Genomic DNA, 7,176 nt, shown 5'->3' with positions numbered 1-7,176 from the left:
GTAAAGTGAGCATTGTGACTTAATGGGCCTAAGGCCCATTATGAACTGGACTTAAGAGATTTAATTAAATGGGCAAATTTGGGTTTATAACCTGATTAGGATTAACAGCTGGATAAGATAAGTCTTATCCAACTTGAGACTCCAGATCCAAATATTAGATTTGGATCAAGAAACTCACTCTTAATTGGATTAGGAAGCTGATCTAGAGAATGTTAGAAATAAGGGGTGAATTCTACAAAGATATCACTTCTTCTCTGCAATCTTTTTCTTCCTCTGCTCTTGCTGCTCTGCTTGTTTTGATCTCCACCTCTTGGAGTGATCAAGAACTGTTCTTGATATTGTTTCTTGGTGAAGAAACAATTTGAAGTCGTGCTCACACAACCCTACACGATTCTTGCTGAAGAATCACAAGTTCTTACTGAAGAACCCTTCTTGCTGGTCCTGCCTCAACATTCGCTATGTCATCTTCAGTGGAGACGGATTTGGTAACCTCTTTGGGCGTGAACACCTACGTTGGGAGTTTTACATTGATTCCGTATCAGGTACTACCCTCTCCACAATCTTGGTTTCAGATTTGGTCTGGTTTGTTTCAAGAATGAACCTTGAAAAATGCAGTTTTTCAACAAGAATGAACCTTGAAGAATGAACCGTGAACACCTCCAACAAAATGCAGTTTTTCTAAATCATGGAATATGATTCTCAGATGGGAGAAATAAATTTTTGAAATTTCACCCAACCACCCTGCATGGTTCGGCCATCCATATGATGGATCTTCCATCCCTTCAATGGTATCAAAGCCAGGTTCAAGTCTTGAACCAAATTTAGACCAGATCTAGATTTGCGCAAATGAACAGAAGATGTTTTATCCGATTTGCACAATTTGCAATTTTTTATTGGGAAATGGATCCTAGTTTTGGGCATATGATCTGAAAGATAAATTCTTTATTATTCTATTATATCTGTGGAGTTGTTCTATGGATGTTTCTTGAATTTTGGGTTGCACGTGTGGTGAAGATCAAAATCTTTATAGCGCCAAGTGTTGTGCACCCTATTTATTTTATTCTATTCGATTTGGTCTGTAAATAATTCATTTTATTTTTTAGACAAATTGTATAGGATTTGATGTGATGTAATAATAGAAAAAATTAGGTTTTTTTTATATTTTTTTACATCCGAAGAATTGCTGAAGCGCGTGGAGGAGAAGAAGACTTTTCATAGATACAAGATCTACTATCTGCGGTTTGCAGAAATCAATTCTGCTTTCTGCAATTAATTTGTTTCTTGCAGGTTTATAGATTATCCAAGACTATCACACGACAGCCCTCTGATTTCGTTTCTTGCTAATCTTGATTGTCTTGCTCAGTTTCATTTATTTTTCATATGATAATCTTGAATTGGATCTAGTAATGGACACCAGATCCCATGCCGATTTGACCCAGATTGGTGCAAACTGGTTGGGCCAAATTTGTTGTTCAATAAGGTCTGTTCTCAGTCCCAAAAATTTGATTTGGGCCAGGGGTCTGATGGCCCATTACAAGATGCAATTCGGCCCACCCTATAAAACCCAGTTTTGACAAGTTAAAATTACATTAGCCCATTTTCAGCATAATTGCTATATGGGCCGAACTGCCTTTTGTAGTTTAGACCATATACCTAGATAATGTTATTAGATAATATTATGGGCTTTAATGGGCTGATATTGATTTAGTTAGAATTAATTAGGGTTTTTCAGTTGATTTATTTGATTGGATCATTTATGTGATGCATGTGATGTATGTATGTATGTGTGATGTGTTACGTACATGGACCATAAATACTTTGCCCATGTTTATTCGATTAGTGGTTCTCTACGCACACCATGGCTGAATGCACATCATTGCCATGGTGTCCATAAGATCATTGGATGATCTCCCCACATCAGCTTTCTCCCAAGAGGAACCGTGCGGAACCCTAGCCCGTTCAGGGCCCATCTAAATCTGACTTGGAGAAAGTCAGTGGGAGCCACTTTGGTTTGACTTAAATAAGAATTAGGGCATAATTACTCGTTCCCTCCAACAAAATATAAGTGCATGTGATAGGGAGATTCATATAATGAACCTTCTAAAGGCTTTCCATCATTAGCATGAAGATGGGCTTATCAATAACGAGGAGATGTACCATAAAATTGGGCTATCCATTTGCTGGTGAGTCTGTTTGATTGTTTCATAAGATGATAGGGGCGTCATACATCAATGTGGGAGGGGCCTATCCTAAAATGGAAGACTCTCTCACAGTACCTTGGCATTCACGAATATGATGGGTCAACACCACTAGACAGAATGGTTTAACCTAAAATGACAATGAACCTTGTCTAATTGAGGCCAAAGGGAAAACTCATAAGATGAGTGAATATGATCCTCCACAAAAGGTGGTGGGGTTATATAACTGAAATAGTTGACTCCATGCACTGTATATGGTTTCCCACATTTCCAGAGACATACATTGCAGTCTTTGTCACTGAGATAGGAGGGAAACCTTAGAGATGAATAAATGAAAATGGAACATAGATTAAAAGTCATTTCTATGTAGTTAACATGAATCAATTTAGGTTGTGGACTAATAAGCTGCTTTGCCTTTATCAAAAATTGCAAATGGGTAGTTCGCCAAATTGTTGGACGACAACAAACTTAAGGGCCCAAACTATGCTGACTGGTTCTATAAGCTTATGCTGGTATTAATGTCCGAGAAATTGGACAAGGTTGCTAAAAACCTTACTCTGGATCGTCCGAGTGATAGGGCTTCTAAGGCCCGTAGGAAGGAATATCAAAAATGAGAAGAGAAGAACTCTGTTGCCCGGTGCTACATCATAGCCTCCCTCGACAATCCGATACAGAGACAGTTCGATCAGATCGAAGTGTCCAGGTTTATCCTAGATGGTCAGAGGATGATGTATGAAGAGTAGAATCATTCTACTCGACAGAAGGTCCTAAAGCTATTTTCGACCATTAAAATGATTAAGAGCCAAATGGTTCATGACCATTGTCTAAAGATGATGGGCTACATCAATGAACTAGAGGCTCTCGGGTCCGGGCTTGATCATGTCACCAAGATTGATGCCATCCTAAACTCCTTGCCTCCCTCCTTCAATCAGTTTATCATGAACTATAACATGAATAAGTTAAATATTAGCCTTCAGGAACTTAGCAATATGTTATAGAGGGCTGAAGAACTGATTAAGAAGGACAAACCAATAGCCGTGCTTGTTGAAAGGGGCAATTCGAGTAAGGCAAAAGAAGGACAAGACATCGGATGTCTGTCTCTTTTGCGAGTAAATCGGCCACTGAAGAAGAATTGTTCTCAGTATCTGAAAACTAAGAAGCAAGGTAATTTCGAATATTTTGTCATAGAGACCAATTTGTTGGTCACTTCTGCTTCTTAGTGTATTGACTCTGGGGTTTCTACTCATGCATGTAACACATTGCAAGGGTTCAAGACAAGCAGAAGACTGAGTGATGGAGAAGTTACACTCTACTTGGGGATTTTTGCAACAATTGCAACTATAGCCATAGGAACTGTAGAATTAGTTTTCAGAGAAGGAATTATTGTACTTAAAGATTGTTTTTATGTACCTACACTTAGAAGAAATTTGATTTCAGTTCCAAAATTGTTCATGAATGGTTATTCTATTTTGTTCACTAATGTAATTACTATTAAATGGAATAACAAATTCCTCGCATGCGGAGAAATTGAGAATGGTCTCTATCTTCTCCATCCTTATCTGGAAACAAAGTTAACCAAAACTAAATCGGAACTAATCCCCAAGAAGAGAACTCATGATACAGTTAATCCCATGTGCCTGTGACATTATCGACTTGGCCACATCAATATAGATTGTATCACAAGGTTGGTAAAGGATGGTCCTTTGGATTTTCTAACTATAGAAGATCTCCCAACCTGTGAGCCTTGCCTTCAGGGTAAAATGACGAAATGACCATTTACAAGTAAGCCTGAAAGATCTACAAGCATGATTGACCTTATACATACTGATGTATATGGTTCCATGAATGTTAGGACATGTAACCAACACGTTTATTTTATAACATTCACCGATGACTTCTCACAGTATGGTTACGTGTACTTAGACACAAGTCTAAATCCTTTGAAAAGTTCAAAGAGTTCAGACAAGAGATCGAGAAACAGTTGGGGAGACAAATGAAGGTTGTTCGATCAAATCGAGGAGGCGAATATCTCACCGACGAATTCAGGGACTACTTGAAGGATAATGGGATTGTATCACAACTAGCTCCTCCTACAATACCACAATTAAACGGTGTATCGGAGAGGGGAAATTAGACTCTATTGGATATGGTCCGTTCACTTCTCGTCTTCTTAGAGTTGCCTATATCCTTTTGGAGTTACACATTAGAGACTGCGATTTACGTGATGAACCGGGTTCCAACCAAATCCGTTCCTAAGACTCCATATGAGTTATGGACCAGTAATAAACCAAGTGTAAGACACTTGAAGATTTGGGGTTATCCAGCACATGTTAAAAGAATAAGTGCTGACAAATTGGAATCCAAGACCAGTCGTTGCCTATTTGTAGGCTACCACAAAGGCTCTGTATGATATTTATTTTATGACCCAAAAGAGCAAAATGTGTTTTGCAGTCAAAATGCCTACTTCATAGAGGAAGATTACATCCTGGACAATCATCATCAGGAAGTTCTTGATGAGGAGAGCCTAGGGGTAGTGGAAGATGTCCCACAATCTCTAGATAATAGTCATCTAGAAGGTCTACCCGACTATCCTGGGCTCTAGTTCATTACAACTATGACCAAGAAAGTTACTTGGTGGAAGCCACGACCAATGAGGAAGATCCTGTGACTTATACAGAAGCTATGTTGAACATAGATTCCTTGAAGTGGGTAGACACCGTGAAAGTTGAGATGGACTCTATGGAAACCAACATGGTCAGGACTCTTGTAGACCTGCTCCCTGGGGTGAAAGCAATTGGTTGCAAGTGGATTTACAAGAGGAAGAAGGGCCCAGATGGTAACGTTAAGACCTATAAAGCTCGTTTTGTGGCGAAAGGGTACACTCATAAAGAGAGAATCGACTATGAGGAAACATTTTTGCTAGTGGCCATGCTTAAGTCTATTTGGATCCTGGTAGGTGTAGCAGCATACCATGATTATGAGATTTGACAAATGGATGTCAAAACCACGTTCCTGAATGGAGATTTTACTGAAGATATCTACATGCAACAACCACAAAGGTTCATTGCTGCAGGTTAGGAACACATGGTGTGTAAACTTAATCGATCCATATATGGACTTAAGCAAGCTTCTAGGAGCTAGAACATCCAGTTTGACTATACCGTCAAACAGTTTGACTTTGAGCAGAATCTGGATGAACCCTGTGTTTATAGGAAGACAGTGGGAGATAAGGTTATGTTCTTGGTTCTGTATGTAGATGACATTCTACTCATTGGGAATGATGTGAGAATATTAACTATGGTGAAAGTATGGATTTCACAGCAACTCTCTATGAAAGACCTTGGAGAAGCCTCCTACATCTTGGGACTTCGACTCTATAGAGATAGATCGAAGAGGATAATAGGATTATCGCAGTGTACTTACATTGACAAGATTGTCAAAAGATACAGTATGGAGAACTCCAAGAAAGGAAATGCTCATTTTAGGCATGGGGTCACTCTCTCCAAGGGCATGTCTCCCAAGACTCCCGAAGAGATTGAAGGCATGAGAGAGACTTCCTATGCTTCAGTTGTAGGGAGCGTCATGTATACCATGCTATGCTTTAATCAGATTGATGTACTTATTGACATTAATTTTAAATGAATAAAGTGCATAATTGATTCATGTTATTTTGGTGTGTTTCTGTGTAATACCCTTAAACTGGACACTAATGAGACTCGTGTTAGTTTAGAATCATCACAGCCATTGGATAGATTTGGGGAGATTTATCTTGCCAAAGCTGACATTGATGTGCTGCCAAGTTGGTTGGGGTGGATTGTCTCAGCTGCCAGGGTGAGACTTGAGGTACATGCAGTGTGGGTTTGTTTGAAACACTGAACCAGACCAAATTCCAGTATTGCCCTGGACCTTGGAGATAGATGGGCAAAACTAGAATGTTACCCCTGACCCCTAAACTCGATTATGGTACTGCACTAGGTGTCGAATTGGGTTGTATTTGATATGCCAATCAGTGAGATCCTTAGAAGGGGTCAAAATCTGGGTATGTTGGGACAGTCTAAGAAATATTTTGGTTTCACAAATTGTTTGCAAAAGGTTTTAATTCCTGGGATCCATGTGAGTAGAGAGTACAACACTGTACCTTGCAGCCAAGGGAGAGGTCCTCTCTTGTCGGGCAATGTTTGATCATTATGGGCTGAGAGGTTAAGTGTAAGACCATTAAGGGTTATACCAGATGGGCTAATCTTGCATCTGCCCATAGTCCTTGGGCCTTCCTAAGATGGTTGGACCCAATGACCATTTAGTGTAAGTGTTGGGCCCATTAAGAACCCATAGTGATGGACTCAGGGGTTCACTGTGTCCTATAGTGAATTTGGCCAGGCCATGTAACAAAGACTGGGCTGAACCCATGTGGCTGATGTGTAGATCAATGCTAGGGTCCTACGCCATACAAAGAGAACCAAGTTAGCCAGCATATTAAAGGGTAAGTGAGATCTATGTCTTAATGGGCCTAAAACCCATTTTGAACTGGGCTTAAGTTAGTTAATTAATAGGGGGCAGAATCTGATTTATAACTTGATCAGGATTAGCTGAAGGATAAGATAAGTTTTATCCATTTAAGAGTCCAGATCCAAATATCAGATTTGGATAAAAAAACTCTCTCCTAATTGGATTAGGAGGCTAATCCAAAGTAAGGTATAAATAGGGGGAGAATTCCTCAGTTTATACACACAGCATCCTGCAGAATTCTCCTCAGTTCTTGTCGGCCCTACCCAGTTCGATTTCCACTTGTGGAGCTGATCAAGAAAGGTTCTTGATATTGTTTCTTGCTAAAATAAACAATCTGAAGTTGTGCTCACCAGCCGTTGTTCGATTCTTATTAAAGAATTCAAGTTCTTGTTGAAGAACCATCCTGCTGATCCTGTTTCACCATACACTATGTCATCTTCAGTGGAGGCGGGTTTTGGTCTTCTCTTTGGGC

This window comes from Nelumbo nucifera, chromosome 8 (genome assembly GCF_055504915.1).
Source record: "Nelumbo nucifera cultivar China Antique chromosome 8, China Antique-T2T, whole genome shotgun sequence".
NCBI classification, from domain to species: domain Eukaryota; kingdom Viridiplantae; phylum Streptophyta; class Magnoliopsida; order Proteales; family Nelumbonaceae; genus Nelumbo; species Nelumbo nucifera.
The sequence above is the reverse complement of the archived record's forward strand: the minus strand, read 5'-3'. Positions refer to the sequence as shown.